This window comes from Lissotriton vulgaris, chromosome 1_1 (genome assembly GCF_964263255.1).
Source record: "Lissotriton vulgaris chromosome 1_1, aLisVul1.2, whole genome shotgun sequence".
NCBI lineage: Eukaryota > Metazoa > Chordata > Amphibia > Caudata > Salamandridae > Lissotriton > Lissotriton vulgaris.
Genome location: NC_141685.1, coordinates 243,828,109 through 243,844,271, shown reverse-complemented (window position 1 = coordinate 243,844,271; position 16,163 = coordinate 243,828,109). Strand labels below are relative to the sequence as shown.

General features: G+C 37.8%; 15 non-coding genes across 15 annotated transcripts; all 15 read left to right on the top strand.

The window, feature by feature from the left end:
* The first annotated feature begins 784 nt into the window (after positions 1-784).
* Positions 785-856, top strand: TRNAC-GCA (transfer RNA cysteine (anticodon GCA)). The gene has a single exon. It is a non-coding gene; the product is annotated as a tRNA-Cys (tRNA).
* A 1,011-nt stretch (positions 857-1,867) lies between these two features.
* On the top strand, positions 1,868-1,939 carry TRNAC-GCA (transfer RNA cysteine (anticodon GCA)). The gene has a single exon. It is a non-coding gene; the product is annotated as a tRNA-Cys (tRNA).
* Positions 1,940-2,950: 1,011 nt separating this feature from the next.
* Positions 2,951-3,022, top strand: TRNAC-GCA (transfer RNA cysteine (anticodon GCA)). Its single transcript has one exon. It is a non-coding gene; the product is annotated as a tRNA-Cys (tRNA).
* Positions 3,023-4,033: 1,011 nt separating this feature from the next.
* TRNAC-GCA (transfer RNA cysteine (anticodon GCA)) lies at positions 4,034-4,105 on the top strand. The gene has a single exon. It is a non-coding gene; the product is annotated as a tRNA-Cys (tRNA).
* A 1,010-nt stretch (positions 4,106-5,115) lies between these two features.
* TRNAC-GCA (transfer RNA cysteine (anticodon GCA)) lies at positions 5,116-5,187 on the top strand. The gene has a single exon. It is a non-coding gene; the product is annotated as a tRNA-Cys (tRNA).
* A 1,012-nt stretch (positions 5,188-6,199) lies between these two features.
* TRNAC-GCA (transfer RNA cysteine (anticodon GCA)) lies at positions 6,200-6,271 on the top strand. Its single transcript has one exon. It is a non-coding gene; the product is annotated as a tRNA-Cys (tRNA).
* A 1,011-nt stretch (positions 6,272-7,282) lies between these two features.
* On the top strand, positions 7,283-7,354 carry TRNAC-GCA (transfer RNA cysteine (anticodon GCA)). Its single transcript has one exon. It is a non-coding gene; the product is annotated as a tRNA-Cys (tRNA).
* A 1,012-nt stretch (positions 7,355-8,366) lies between these two features.
* TRNAC-GCA (transfer RNA cysteine (anticodon GCA)) lies at positions 8,367-8,438 on the top strand. Its single transcript has one exon. It is a non-coding gene; the product is annotated as a tRNA-Cys (tRNA).
* Positions 8,439-9,450: 1,012 nt separating this feature from the next.
* On the top strand, positions 9,451-9,522 carry TRNAC-GCA (transfer RNA cysteine (anticodon GCA)). Its single transcript has one exon. It is a non-coding gene; the product is annotated as a tRNA-Cys (tRNA).
* A 1,012-nt stretch (positions 9,523-10,534) lies between these two features.
* Positions 10,535-10,606, top strand: TRNAC-GCA (transfer RNA cysteine (anticodon GCA)). The gene has a single exon. It is a non-coding gene; the product is annotated as a tRNA-Cys (tRNA).
* A 1,012-nt stretch (positions 10,607-11,618) lies between these two features.
* TRNAC-GCA (transfer RNA cysteine (anticodon GCA)) lies at positions 11,619-11,690 on the top strand. The gene has a single exon. It is a non-coding gene; the product is annotated as a tRNA-Cys (tRNA).
* A 1,013-nt stretch (positions 11,691-12,703) lies between these two features.
* Positions 12,704-12,775, top strand: TRNAC-GCA (transfer RNA cysteine (anticodon GCA)). Its single transcript has one exon. It is a non-coding gene; the product is annotated as a tRNA-Cys (tRNA).
* Positions 12,776-13,785: 1,010 nt separating this feature from the next.
* TRNAC-GCA (transfer RNA cysteine (anticodon GCA)) lies at positions 13,786-13,857 on the top strand. Its single transcript has one exon. It is a non-coding gene; the product is annotated as a tRNA-Cys (tRNA).
* Positions 13,858-14,868: 1,011 nt separating this feature from the next.
* On the top strand, positions 14,869-14,940 carry TRNAC-GCA (transfer RNA cysteine (anticodon GCA)). The gene has a single exon. It is a non-coding gene; the product is annotated as a tRNA-Cys (tRNA).
* Positions 14,941-15,952: 1,012 nt separating this feature from the next.
* On the top strand, positions 15,953-16,024 carry TRNAR-GCG (transfer RNA arginine (anticodon GCG)). Its single transcript has one exon. It is a non-coding gene; the product is annotated as a tRNA-Arg (tRNA).
* Positions 16,025-16,163: the final 139 nt, after the last annotated feature.

The following is a 16,163-nucleotide window of genomic DNA, read 5'->3' as shown; positions in this document are numbered from 1 at the left end:
CTCTAAACAAAGGGAATGGACTATGAAACCAATTGACAAATTTGTTATACTGTTTGGTGCTCTCTTGAATCGCACTAAAGAAATGGCTTAGAATACTGGGCAGCTATGCAATCAATCTATTTCTCATTACACATGTGTCCTCAGTCTTACATATATTCCATCTCTTCTCTGTCCATACAAAGTATGTGTTTGTTTGAAGCACTTCATTTTTGTGCAACTTAGGAACTATTTAATTTCTCCTTGAAAGCTCTGCCTACGTGCAAGATGTACAAACCCTCGTTGCAGTTGCAAGAAGGCTGGTCTGAAGAATCAGGCCAGTTGCAAGCACAAAGTGGCTTTTTTTGATGTATTAAATCGATGGTACTTGAAAGGGGTGTTTGGGTGTTCCTTCCAAATACCGAATTGTAGTGGTATGTAGAAATGGTTTTCCTCCGTAATTTGGCCAAAAAACATTCATACTTCATCACCATCTCGGTGATTGTGGTAACCAATCATCAAATGATAATGTGTCATGTAAAAACCTCTTCCGCTTTAAGAATGTTTCAAAACAATCATTGTATGTAGAGGCATTGGTCCTATGTACCACTGCCTATTCAAATAAAATAGCAATGAAACAAATTAATCTGTTTTTTAAATGATCCAGTTTTACTTTAATAAATAATATTAAGGACTACTTCTCCTGTTCCACAGTTTCAAGCCTGTACTTTCCGGCACAACTTAGCATGATCCTCTCACTCTTTCATGATGTACTGATATTATGTCATTCTAATTTTTCTGAAAAGCTGGGGATATAGCTCAGTGGTAGAGCATTTGACTGCAGATCAAGAGGTCCCTGGTTCAAATCCGGGTGTCCCCTCACACTATTTTGATTCTGTTGTTTGTAGTTGGGACTTTTCATCAATTCCTTTTGGATCATCTATTACAGAGTCAGTGTTCCCTTGGATATTGCACTTTAATAGCATTACCGAGTTTGCTGCTCAAAACCTGTGAGTAAATGCAGTTTTAACACTCGGCTTGGTGTTCCCTTTGGGAACTTTCTGAAAGATCATTGATCTTTTTTTGAATTTGGCTCTTCCTTTTACAGACCTAAAGAAAGGGAATGGACTATGAAACAAATTGACAAATTTGTTATACTGTTTGGTGCTTTCTTGAATCGCACTAAAGAAATGGCTTAGAATACTGTGCAGCGATGCAGTCAGTCTATTTCTCATTTCACCTGTGTCCTCAGTCTTACATATATTCCACCTTTTCCCTGTGCATTAAAAGTATGTGCTTGTTTGAAGCACTTCATTTTTGTGCAACGTAGGAACTATTTAATTTCTCCTTAAATGCTCTGCCTACGTGCAAGATGTACGAACCATTGTTGCAGTTGCAAGAAGGCTGGCCTGAAGAATCAGGCCATTTGCAAGCACAAAGTGGCTTTTTCTGATGTTTTAAATCGAAGGTCCGTGAAAGGGGTGTTTGGGTGTACCTTCCAAATACCGAATTGCAGTGGTATGTAGAAATGTTTTTCCACCGTAATGTGGCCCAAAACAATCATACTTCATCACCATCTGAGTGATTGTGGTAACCAAACATGAAACAATAAGGTATCCCGTAAAAACCTCTTCCCCTTTGAGAATGTTTCAAAACAAACATTTTAAGTGCAGGCATTGGTCCTATGTACCACTGCCTATTCAAATAAAATACCAATCAAACAAATACATATATTTTTTTAATGATCCATTTTTCCTTTAATAAATAATATTAAGAACTACTTCTACAGTTCCACAGTTTCAAGGTTGTACTTTCCGGCACAACTTAGCATGATCCTCTCACTCTTTCATGATGTACTGATATATTGTCATTCTGAAGTTGGCTGACAGCTAGGGATATAGCTCAGTGGTAGAGTATTTGACTGCAGATCAAGAGGTCCCTGGTTCAAATCCGGGTGTCCCCTCATACTATTTTGAATCTGCAGTTTGTAGTTGGGAATTTTCATGAATCCCATTTGGATCATCTTTGACAGAGTCAGTGTTCCCTTGGATGTTACACTTTAATACCATTACAGTGTTGCTGATTAAAACTATTGAGTAACTTCATTTTTTACACTGGGCTTGGTATTCCCTATGGGAAATTTCTGAAACATCATTGATCTATTTTGGAATTCGGCTCTACCTTTCACAGCTCTAAACAAAGGGAATGGACTATGAAACCAATTGACAAATTTGTTATACTGTTTGGTGCTCTCTTGAATCGCACTAAAGAAATGACTTAGAATACTGGGCAGCTATGCAATCAATCTATTTCTCATTACACCTGTGTCCTCAGTCTTACATATATTCAATCTCTTCTCTGTCCATACAAAGTATGTGTTTGTTTGAAGCACTTCATTTTTGTGCAACTTAGGAACTATTTAATTTCTCCTTGAAAGCTCTGCCTACGTGCAATATGTACAAACCCTCGTTGCAGTTGCAAGAAGGCTGGTCTGAAGAATCAGGCCAGTTGCAAGCACAAAGTGGCTTTTTTTGATGTATTAAATCGAAGGTACTTGAAAGGGGTGTTTGGGTGTTCCTTCCAAATACCGAATTGTAGTGGTATGTAGAAATGGTTTTCCTCCGTAATTTGGCCAAAAAACATTCATACTTCATCACCATCTCGGTGATTGTGGTAACCAATCATCAAATGATAATGTGTCATGTAAAAACCTCTTCCGCTTTAAGAATGTTTCAAAACAATCATTGTATGTAGAGGCATTGGTCTTATGTACCACTGCCTATTCAAATAAAATAGCAATGAAACAAATTAATCTGTTTTTTAAATGATCCAGTTTTACTTTAATAAATAATATTAAGGACTACTTCTCCTGTTCCACAGTTTCAAGCCTGTACTTTCCGGCACAACTTAGCATGATCCTCTCACTCTTTCATGATGTACTGATATTATGTCATTCTAATTTTTCTGAAAAGCTGGGGATATAGCTCAGTGGTAGAGCATTTGACTGCAGATCAAGAGGTCCCTGGTTCAAATCCGGGTGTCCCCTCACACTATTTTGATTCTGTTGTTTGTAGTTGGGACTTTTCATCAATTCCTTTTGGATCATCTATGACAGAGTCAGTGTTCCCTTGGATATTGCACTTTAATAGCATTACCGAGTTTGCTGCTCAAAACCTGTGAGTAAATGCAGTTTTAACACTCGGCTTGGTGTTCCCTTTGGGAACTTTCTGAAAGATCATTGATCTTTTTTTGAATTTGGCTCTTCCTTTTACAGACCTAAAGAAAGGGAATGGACTATGAAACAAATTGACAAATTTGTTATACTGTTTGGTGCTTTCTTGAATCGCACTAAAGAAATGGCTTAGAATACTGTGCAGCGATGCAGTCAGTCTATTTCTCATTTCACCTGTGTCCTCAGTCTTACATATATTCCACCTTTTCCCTGTGCATTAAAAGTATGTGCTTGTTTGAAGCACTTCATTTTTGTGCAACGTAGGAACTATTTAATTTCTCCTTAAATGCTCTGCCTACGTGCAAGATGTACGAACCATTGTTGCAGTTGCAAGAAGGCTGGCCTGAAGAATCAGGCCATTTGCAAGCACAAAGTGGCTTTTTCTGATGTTTTAAATCGAAGGTCCGTGAAAGGGGTGTTTGGGTGTACCTTCCAAATACCGAATTGCAGTGGTATGTAGAAATGTTTTTCCACCGTAATGTGGCCCAAAACAATCATACTTCATCACCATCTGAGTGATTGTGGTAACCAAACATGAAACAATAAGGTATCCCGTAAAAACCTCTTCCCCTTTGAGAATGTTTCAAAACAAACATTTTAAGTGCAGGCATTGGTCCTATGTACCACTGCCTATTCAAATAAAATACCAATCAAACAAATACATATATTTTTTTAATGATCCATTTTTCCTTTAATAAATAATATTAAGAACTACTTCTACAGTTCCACAGTTTCAAGGTTGTACTTTCCGGCACAACTTAGCATGATCCTCTCACTCTTTCATGATGTACTGATATATTGTCATTCTGATGTTGGCTGACAGCTAGGGATATAGCTCAGAGGTAGAGCATTTGACTGCAGATCAAGAGGTCCCTGGTTCAAATCCGGGTGTCCCCTTATACTATTTTGAATCTGCTGTTTGTAGTTGGGAATTTTCATGAATCCCATTTGGATCATCTTTGACAGAGTCAGTGTTCCCTTGGATGTTACACTTTAATACCATTACAGTGTTGCTGATTAAAACTTGTGAGTAACTGCATTTTTTACACTGGGCTTGGTATTCCCTATGGGAAATTTCTGAAACATCATTGATCTATTTTGGAATTCGGCTCTACCTTTCACAGCTCTAAACAAAGGGAATGGACTATGAAACCAATTGACAAATTTGTTATACTGTTTGGTGCTCTCTTGAACCACACTAAAGAAATGGCTTAGAATACTGGGCAGCTATGCAATCAATCTATTTCTCATTACACCTGTGTCCTCAGTCTTACATATATTCCATCTCTTCTCTGTCCATACAAAGTATGTGTTTGTTTGAAGCACTTCATTTTTGTGCAACTTAGGAACTATATAATTTCTCCTTGAAAGCTCTGCCTACGTGCAAGATGTACAAACCCTCGTTGCAGTTGCAAGAAGGCTGGTCTGAAGAATCAGGCCAGTTGCAAGCACAAAGTGGCTTTTTTTGATGTATTAAATTGAAGGTACTTGAAAGGGGTGTTTGGGTGTTCCTTCCAAATACCGAATTGTAGTGGTATGTAGAAATGTTTTTCCATCGTAATTTGGCCAAAAAACAATCATACTTCACCACCATCTCGGTGATTGTGGTAACCAATCATCAAATGATAATGTGTCACGTAAAAACCTCTTCCCCTTCAAGAATGTTTCAAAACAATCATTGTATGTAGAGGCATTGGTCTTATGTACCACGGCCTATTCAAATAAAATAGCAATGAAAAAATTCATCTGTTTTTTAAATGATCCAGTTTTACTTTAATAAATAATATTAAGGACTACTTCTCCTGTTCCACAGTTTCAAGCCTGTACTTTGTGGCACAACTTAGCATGATCCTCTCACTCTTTCATGATGTACTGATATTATGTCATTCTAATATTTCTGAAAAGCTGGGGATATAGCTCAGTGGTAGAGCATTTGACTGCAGATCAAGAGGTCCCTGGTTCAAATCCGGGTGTCCCCTCACACTATTTTGATTCTGTTGTTTGTAGTTGGGACTTTTCATCAATTCCTTTTGGATCATCTATGACAGAGTCAGTGTTCCCTTGGATATTGCACTTTAATAGCATTACCGAGTTTGCTGCTCAAAACCTGTGAGTAAATGCAGTTTTAACACTCGGCTTGGTGTTCCCTTTGGGAACTTTCTGAAAGATCATTGATCTTTTTTTGAATTTGGCTCTTCCTTTTACAGACCTAAAGAAAGGGAATGGACTATGAAACAAATTGACAAATTTGTTATACTGTTTGGTGCTTTCTTGAATCGCACTAAAGAAATGGCTTAGAATACTGTGCAGCGATGCAGTCAGTCTATTTCTCATTTCACCTGTGTCCTCAGTCTTACATATATTCCACCTTTTCCCTGTGCATTAAAAGTATGTGCTTGTTTGAAGCACTTCATTTTTGTGCAACGTAGGAACTATTTAATTTCTCCTTAAATGCTCTGCCTACGTGCAAGATGTACGAACCATTGTTGCAGTTGCAAGAAGGCTGGCCTGAAGAATCAGGCCATTTGCAAGCACAAAGTGGCTTTTTCTGATGTTTTAAATCGAAGGTTCGTGAAAGGGGTGTTTGGGTGTACCTTCCAAATACCGAATTGCAGTGGTATGTAGAAATGTTTTTCCACCGTAATGTGGCCCAAAACAATCATACTTCATCACCATCTGAGTGATTGTGGTAACCAAACATGAAACAATAAGGTATCCCGTAAAAACCTCTTCCCCTTTTTAGAATGTTTCAAAACAAACATTTTAAGTGCAGGCATTGGTCCTATGTACCACTGCCTATTCAAATAAAATACCAATCAAACAAATACATATATTTTTTTAATGATCCATTTTTCCTTTAATAAATAATATTAAGAACTACTTCTACAGTTCCACAGTTTCAAGGTTGTACTTTCCGGCACAACTTAGCATGATCCTCTCACTCTTTCATGATGTACTGATATATTGTCATTCTGATGTTGGCTGACAGCTAGGGATATAGCTCAGAGGTAGAGCATTTGACTGCAGATCAAGAGGTCCCTGGTTCAAATCCGGGTGTCCCCTTATACTATTTTGAATCTGCTGTTTGTAGTTGGGAATTTTCATGAATCCCATTTGGATCATCTTTGACAGAGTCAGTGTTCCCTTGGATGTTACACTTTAATACCATTACAGTGTTGCTGATTAAAACTTGTGAGTAACTGCATTTTTTACACTGGGCTTGGTATTCCCTATGGGAAATTTCTGAAACATCATTGATCTATTTTGGAATTCGGCTCTACCTTTCACAGCTCTAAACAAAGGGAATGGACTATGAAACCAATTGACAAATTTGTTATACTGTTTGGTGCTCTCTTGAACCGCACTAAAGAAATGGCTTAGAATACTGGGCAGCTATGCAATCAATCTATTTCTCATTACACCTGTGTCCTCAGTCTTACATATATTCCATCTCTTCTCTGTCCATACAAAGTATGTGTTTGTTTGAAGCACTTCATTTTTGTGCAACTTAGGAACTATTTAATTCCTCCTTGAAAGCTCTGCCTACGTGCAAGATGTACAAACCCTCGTTGCAGTTGCAAGAAGGCTGGTCTGAAGAATCAGGCCAGTTGCAAGCACAAAGTGGCTTTTTTTGATGTATTAAATCGAAGGTACTTGAAAGGGGTGTTTGGGTGTTCCTTCCAAATACCGAATTGTAGTGGTATGTAGAAATGTTTTTCCATCGTAATTTGGCCAAAAAACTATCATACTTCACCACCATCTCGGTGATTGTGGTAACCAATCATCAAATGATAATGTGTCACATAAAAACCTCTTCCCCTTTAAGAATGTTTCAAAACAATCTTTGTATGTAGAGGCATTGGTCTTATGTACCACTGCCTATTCAAATAAAATAGCAATGAAACAAATTAATCCGTTTTTTAAATGATACAGCTTTCCTTTAATAAATAATATTAACTACTACTTCTCCTGTTCCACAGTTTCAAGCCTGTACTTTCCGGCACAACTTAGCATGATCCTCTCACTCTTTCATGATGTACTGATATTATGTCATTCTGATTTTACTGAAAAGCTGGGGATATAGCTCAGTGGTAGAGTATTTGACTGCAGATCAAGAGGTCCCTGGTTCAAATCCGGGTGTCCCCTCAGACTATTTTGATTCTGTTGTTTGTAGTTGGGACTTTTCATCAATTCCTTTCGGATCATCTTTGACAGAGTCAGTGTTCCCTTGGTTATTGCACTTTAATAGCATTACATAGTTTGCTGCTCAAAACCTGTGAGTAAATGGAGTTTTAGCACTCGGCTTGGTATTCCCTTTGGGAAATTTCTGAAAGATCATTGATCTATTTTGGAATTTGGCTCTTCCTTATACAGCACTAAAGAAAGGGAATGGACTATGAAACAAATTGACAAATTTGTTATACTGTTTGGTGCTCTCTTGAATCGCACTAAAGAAATGGCTTAGAATACTGTGCAGTGATGCAGTCAGTCTATTTCTCATTTCACCTGTATCCTCAGTCTTACATATATTCCACCTTTTCCCTGTGCATTAAAAGTATGTGCTTGTTTGAAGCACTTCATTTTTGTGCAACGTAGGAACTATTTAATTTCTCCTTGAAAGCTCTGCCTACGTGCAAGATGTTCAAACCCTCGTTGCAGTTGCAAGAAGGCTGGTCTGAAGAATCAGGCCAGTTGCAAGCACAAAGTGGCTTTTTTTGATGTATTAAATCGAAGGTACTTGAAAGGGGTGTTTGGGTGTTCCTTCCAAATACCGAATTGTAGTGGTATGTAGAAATGTTTTTCCTCCGTAATTTGGCCAAAAAACAATCATACTTCACCACCATCTCGGTGATTGTGGTAACCAATCATCAAATGATAATGTGTCACGTAAAAACCTCTTCCCCTTTAAGAATGTTTCACAACAATCATTGTATGTAGAGGCATTGGTCTTATGTACCACTGCCTTTTCAAATAAAATAGCAATGAAACAAATTAATCTGTTTTTTAAATGATCCAGTTTTACTTTAATAAATAATATTAAGGACTACTTCTCCTGTTCCACAGTTTCAAGCCTGTACTTTCCGGCACAACTTAGCATGATCCTCTCACTCTTTCATGATGTACTGATATTATGTCATTCTGATTTTACTGAAAAGCTGGGGATATAGCTCAGTGGTAGAGCATTTGACTGCAGATCAAGAGGTCCCTGGTTCAAATCCGGGTGTCCCCTCTGACTATTTTGATTCTGTTGTTTGTAGTTGGGACTTTTCATCAATTTCTTTTGGATCATCTTTGACAGAGTCAGTGTTCCCTTGGATATTGCACTTTAATATCATTACAGAGTTTGCTGCTCAAAACCTGTGAGTAAATGCAGTTTTAACACTCGGGTTGGTGTTCCATTTGGGAACTTTCTGAAAGATCATTGATCTATTTTGGAATTTGGCTCTTCCTTTTACAGCACTAAAGAAAGGGAATGGACTATGAAATAAATTGACAAATTTGTTATACTGTTTGGTGCTTTCTTGAATCGCACTAAAGAAATGGCTTAGAATACTGTGCAGCGATGCAGTCAGTCTATTTCTCATTTCACCTGTGTCCTCAGTCTTACATATATTCCACCTTTTCCCTGTGCATCCAAAGTATGTGCTTGTTTGAAGCACTTCATTTTTGTGCAACGTAGGAACTATTTAATTTCTCCTTAAATGCTCTGCCTACGTGCAAGATGTACGAACCATTGTTGCAGTTGCAAGAAGGCTGGCCTGAAGAATCAGGCCATTTGCAAGCACAAAGTGGCTTTTTCTGATGTTTTAAATCGAAGGTCTGTGAAAGGGGTGTTTGGGTGTACCTTCCAAATACCGAATTGTAGTGGTATGTAGAAATGTTTTTCCACCGTAATGTGGCCCAAAACAATCATACTTCATCACCATCTGAGTGATTGTGGTAACCAAACATGAAACAATAAGGTATCCCGTAAAAACCTCTTCCCCTTTGAGAATGTTTCAAAACAAACATTTTAAGTGCAGGCATTGGTCCTATGTACCACTGCCTATTCAAATAAAATACCAATCAAACAAATACATATATTTTTTTTAATGATCGATTTTTCCTTTAATAAATAATATTAAGAACTACTTCTACAGTTCCACAGTTTCAAGGTTGTACTTTCCGGCACAACTTAGCATGATCCTCTCACTCTTTCATGATGTACTGATATATTGTCATTCTGATCTTGGCTGACAGCTGGGGATATAGCTCAGTGGTAGAGCATTTGACTGCAGATCAAGAGGTCCCTGGTTCAAATCCGGGAGTCCCCTCATACTATTTTGAATCTGCTGTTTGTAGTTGGGAATTTTCATGAATCCCATTTGGATCATCTTTGACAGAGTCAGTGTTCCCTTAGATGTTACATTTTAATACCATTACAGTGTTGCTGATTAAAACTTGTGAGTAACTGCATTTTTTACACTGGGCTTGGTATTCCCTATGGGAAATTTCTGAAACATCATTGATCTATTTTGGAATTCGGCTCTACCTTTCACAGCTCTAAACAAAGGGAATGGACTATGAAACCAATTGACAAATTTGTTATACTGTTTGGTGCTCTCTTGAATCGCACTAAAGAAATGGCTTAGAATACTGGGCAGCTATGCAATCAATCTATTTCTCATTACACCTGTGTCCTCAGTCTTACATATATTCCATCGCCTCTCTGTCCATACAAAGTATGTGTTTGTTTGAAGAACTTCATTTTTGTGCAACTTAGGAACTATTTAATTTTCTCCTTGAAAGCTCTGCCTACGTGCAAGATGTACAAACCCTCGTTGCGGTTGCAAGAAGGCTGGTCTGAAGAATCAGGCCAGTTGCAAGCACAAAGTGGCTTTTTTTGATGTATTAAATCGAAGGTACTTGAAAGGGGTGTTTGGGTGTTCCTTCCAAATACCGAATTGTAGTGGTATGTAGAAATGTTTTTCCATCGTAATTTGGCCAAAAAACAATCATACTTCACCACCATCTCGGTGATTGTGATAACCAATCATCAAATGATAATGTGTCACGTAAAAACCTCTTCCCCTTTAAGAATGTTTCAAAACAATCATTGTATGTAGAGGCATTGGTCTTATGTACCACTGCCTATTCAAATAAAATAGCAATGAAACAAATTAATCAGTTTTTTAAATGATACAGCTTTCCTTTAATAAATAATATTAACTACTACTTATCCTGTTCCACAGTTTCAAGCCTGTACTTTCCGGCACAACTTAGCATGATCCTCTCACTCTTTCATGATGTACTGATATTATGTCATTCTGATTTTACTGAAAAGCTGGGGATATAGCTCAGTGGTAGAGTATTTGACTGCAGATCAAGAGGTCCCTTGTTCAAATCCGGGTGTCCCCTCAGACTATTTTGATTCTGTTGTTTGTAGTTGGGACTTTTCATCAATTCCTTTTGGATCATCTTTGACAGAGTCAGTGTTCCCTTGGTTATTGCACTTTAATAGCATTACATAGTTTGCTGCTCAAAACCTGTGAGTAAATGGAGTTTTAGCACTCGGCTTGGTATTCCCTTTGGGAAATTTCTGAAAGATCATTGATCTATTTTGGAATTTGGCTCTTCCTTATACAGCACTAAAGAAAGGGAATGGACTATGAAACAAATTGACAAATTTGTTATACTGTTTGGTGCTCTCTTGAATCGCACTAAAGAAATGGCTTAGAATACTGTGCAGCGATGCAGTCAGTCTATTTCTCATTTCACCTGTGTCCTCAGTCTTACATATATTCCACCTTTTCCCTGTGCATTAAAAGTATGTGCTTGTTTGAAGCACTTCATTTTTGTGCAACGTAGGAACTATTTAATTTCTCCTTGAAAGCTCTGCCTACGTGCAAGATGTTCAAACCCTCGTTGCAGTTGCAAGAAGGCTGGTCTGAAGAATCAGGCCAGTTGCAAGCACAAAGTGGCTTTTTTTGGTGTATTAAATCGAAGGTACTTGAAAGGGGTGTTTGGGTGTTCCTTCCAAATACCGAATTGTAGTGGTATGTAGAAATGTTTTTCCTCCGTAATTTGGCCAAAAAACAATCATACTTCACCACCATCTCGGTGATTGTGGTAACCAATCATCAAATGATAATGTGTCACGTAAAAACCTCTTCCCCTTTAAGAATGTTTCAAAACAATCATTGTATGTAGAGGCATTGGTCTTATGTACCACTGCCTATTCAAATAAAATAGCAATGAAACAAATTAATCTGTTTTTTAAATGATCCAGTTTTACTTTAATAAATAATATTAAGGACTACTTCTCCTGTTCCACAGTTTCAAGCCTGTACTTTCCGGCACAACTTAGCATGATCCTCTCACTCTTTCATGATGTACTGATATTATGTCATTCTGATTTTACTGAACAGCTGGGGATATAGCTCAGTGGTAGAGCATTTGACTGCAGCTCAAGAGGTCCATGGTTCAAATCCGGGTGTCCCCTCAGACTATTTTGATTCTGTTGTTTGTAGTTGGGACTTTTCATCAATTCCTTTTGGATCATCTTTGACAGAGTCAGTGTTCCCTTGGATATTGCACTTTAATATCATTACAGAGTTTGCTGCTCAAAACCTGTGAGTAAATGCAGTTTTAACACTCGGCTTGGTGTTCCCTTTGGGAACTTTCTGAAAGATCATTGATCTATTTTGGAATTTGGCTCTTCCTTTTACAGCACTAAAGAAAGGGAATGGACTATGAAATAAATTGACAAATTTGTTATACTGTTTGGTGCTTTCTTGAATCGCACTAAAGAAATGGCTTAGAATACTGTGCAGCGATGCAGTCAGTCTATTTCTCATTTCACCTGTGTCCTCAGTCTTACATATATTCCACCTTTTCCCTGTGCATCCAAAGTATGTGCTTGTTTGAAGCACTTCATTTTTGTGCAACGTAGGAACTATTTAATTTCTCCTTAAATGCTCTGTCTACGTGCAAGATGTACGAACCATTGTTGCAGTTGCAAGAAGGCTGGCCTGAAGAATCAGGCCATTTGCAAGCACAAAGTGGCTTTTTCTGCTGTTTTAAATCGAAGGTCCGTGAAAGGGGTGTTTGTGTGTACCTTCCAAATACCGAATTGTAGTGGTATGTAGAAATGTTTTTCCACCGTAATGTGGCCCAAAACAATCATACTTCATCACCATCTGAGTGATTGTGGTAACCAAACATGAAACAATAAGGTATCCCGTAAAAACCTCTTCCCCTTTGAGAATGTTTCAAAACAAACATTTTAAGTGCAGGCATTGGTCCTATGTACCACTGCCTACTCAAATAAAATACCAATCAAACAAATACATATATTTTTTTTTAATGATCCATTTTTCCTTTAATAAATAATATTAAGAACTACTTCTACAGTTCCACAGTTTCAAGGTTGTACTTTCCGGCACAACTTAGCATGATCCTCTCACTCTTTCATGATGTACTGATATATTGTCATTCTGAACTTGGATGACAGCTGGGGATATAGCTCAGTGGTAGAGCATTTGACTGCAGATCAAGAGGTCACTGGTTCAAATCCGGGTGTCCCCTGATACTATTTTGAATCTGCTGTTTGTAGTTGGGAATTTTCATGAATCCCATTTGGATCATCTTTGACAGAGTCAGTGTTCCCTTGGATGTTACACTTTAATACCATTACAGTGTTGCTGATTAAAACTTGTGAGTAACTGCATTTTTTACACTGGGCTTGGTATTCCCTATGGGAAATTTCTGAAACATCATTGATCTATTTTGGACTTCGTCTCTACCTTTCACAGCTCTAAACAAAGGGAATGGACTATGAAACCAATTGACAAATTTGTTATACTGTTTGGTGCTCTCTTGAATCGCACTAAAGAAATGGCTTAGAATACTGGGCAGCTATGCAATCAATCTATTTCTCATTACACCTGTGTCCTCAGTCTTACATATATTCCATCTCTTCTCTGTCCATACAAAGTATGTGTTTGTTTGAAGCACTTCATTTTTGTGCAACTTAGGAACTATTTAATTTCTCCTTGAAAGCTCTGCCTACGTGCAAGATGTACAAACCCTTGTTGCAGTTGCAAGAAGGCTGGTCTGAAGAATCAGGCCAGTTGCAAGCACAAAGTGCCTTTTTTTGATGTATTAAATTGAAGGTACTTGAAAGGGGTGTTTGGGTGTTCCTTCCAAATACCGAATTGTAGTGGTATGTAGAAATGTTTTTCCATCGTAATTTGGCCAAAAAACAATCATACTTCACCACCATCTCGGTGATTGTGGTAACGAATCATCAAATGATAATGTGTCACGTAAAAACCTCTTCCCCTTTAAGAATGTTTCAAAACAATCATTGTATGTAGAGGCATTGGTCTTATGTACCACGGCCTATTCAAATAAAATAGCAATGAAAAAATTAATCTGTTTTTTAAATGATCCAGTTTTACTTTAATAAATAATATTAAGGACTACTTCTCCTGTTCCACAGTTTCAAGCCTGTACTTTCCGGCACAACTTAGCATGATCCTCTCACTCTTTCATGATGTACTGATATTATGTCATTCTGATTTTACTGAAAAGCTGGAGATATAGCTCAGTGGTAGAGCATTTGACTGCAGATCAAGCGGTCCCTGGTTCAAATCCGGGTGTCCCCTCAGACTATTTTGATTCTGTTGTTTGTAGTTGGGACTTTTCATCAATTCCTTTTGGATCATCTTTGACAGAGTCAGTGTTCCCTTGGATATTGCACTTTAATAGCATTACAGAGTTTGCTGCTCAAAACATGTGAGTAAATGCAGTTTTAACACTCGGCTTGGTGTTCCATTTGGGAACTTTCTGAAAGATCATTGATCTATTTTGGAATTTGGCTCTTCCTTTTACAGCACTAAAGAAAGGGAATGGACTATGAAATAAATTGACAAATTTGTTATACTGTTTGGTGCTTTCTTGAATTGCACTAAAGAAATGGCTTAGAATACTGTGCAGCGATGCAGTCAGTCTATTTCTCATTTCACCTGTGTCCTCAGTCTTACATATATTCCAGCTTTTCCCTGTGCATTAAAAGTATGTGCTTGTTTGAAGCACTTCATTTTTGTGCAACGTAGGAACTATTTAATTTCTCCTTGAAAGCTCTGCCTACGTGCAAGATGTTCAAACCCTCGTTGCAGTTGCAAGAAGGCTGGTCTGAAGAATCAGGCCAGTTGCAAGCACAAAGTGGCTTTTTTTGATGTATTAAATCGAAGGTACTTGAAAGGGGTGTTTGGGTGTTCCTTCCAAATACCGAATTGTAGTGGTATGTAGAAATGTTTTTCCTCCGTAATTTGGCCAAAAAACAATCATACTTCACCACCATCTCGGTGATTGTGGTAACCAATCATCAAATGATAATGTGTCACGTAAAAACCTCTTCCCCTTTAAGAATGTTTCAAAACAATCATTGTATGTAGAGGCATTGGTCTTATGTACCACGGCCTATTCAAATAAAATAGCAATGAAAAAAATAATCAGTTTTTTAAATGATCCAGTTTTACTTTAATAAAAAATATTAAGGACTACTTCTCCTGTTCCACAGTTTCAAGCCTGTACTTTCCGGCACAACTTAGCATGATCCTCTCACTCTTTCATGATGTACTGATATTATGTCATTCTGATTTTACTGAAAAGCTGGGGATATAGCTCAGTGGTAGAGCATTTGACTGCAGATCAAGAGGTCCCTGGTTCAAATCCAGGTTTCCCCTCAGACTATTTTGATTCTGTTGTTTGTAGTTGGGACTTTTCATCAATTCCTTTTGGATCATCTTTGACAGAGTCAGTGTTCCCTTGGATATTGCACTTTAATAGCATTACAGAGTTTGCTGCTCAAAACCTGTGAGTAAATGGAACTTTAACACTCGGCTTGGTATTCCCTTTGGGAAATTTCTGAAAGATCATTGATCTATTTTGGAATTTGGCTCTTCCTTTTACAGCACTAAAGAAAGGGAATGGACTATGAAACAAATTGACAAATTTGTTATACTGTTTGATGCTTTCTTGAATCGCACTTAAGAAATGGTTTAGAATACTGGGCAGCTATGAAATCAATCTATTTCTCATTTCACCTGTGTCCTCAGTCTTACATATATTCCACCTTTTCCCTTTGCAATAAAAGTATGTGCTTGTTTGAAGCACTTCATTTTTGTGCAACGTAGGAACTATTTAATTTCTCCTTGAAAGCTCTGCCTACGTGCAAGATGTACAAACCCTCGTTGCAGTTGCAAGAAGGCTGGTCTGAAGAATCAGGCCAGTTGCAAGCACAAAGTGGCTTTTTTTGATGTATTAAATTGAAGGTACTTGAAAGGGGTGTTTGGGTGTTCCTTCCAAATACCGAATTGTAGTGGTATGTAGAAATGTTTTTCCTCCGTAATTTGGCCAAAAAACATTCATACTTCACCACCATCTCGGTGATTGTGGTAACCAATCATCAAATGATAATGTGTCATGTAAAAACCTCTTCCGCTTTAAGAATGTTTCAAAACAATCATTGTATGTAGAGGAATTGGTCTTATGTACCACTGCCTATTCAAATAAAATAGCAATGAAACAAAATAATCTGTTTTTTAAATGAGCCAGTTTTACTTTAATAAATAATATTAAGGACTACTTCTCCTGTTCCATAGTTTCAAGCCTGTACTTTCCGGCACAACTTAGCATGATCCTCTCACTCTTTCATGATGTACTGATATTATGTCATTCTGATTTTACTGAAAAGATGGGGATATAGCTCAGTGGTAGAGCATTTGACTGCGATTCAAGAGGTCCCTGGTTCAAATCCGGGTGTCCCCTCAGACTATATTGATTCTGTTGTTTGTAGTTGGGACTTTTCATCAATTCCTTTTGGATCATCTTTGACAGAGTCAGTGTTCCCTTGGATATTGCACTTTAATATCATTACAGAGTTTGCTGCTCAAAACCTGTGAGTAAA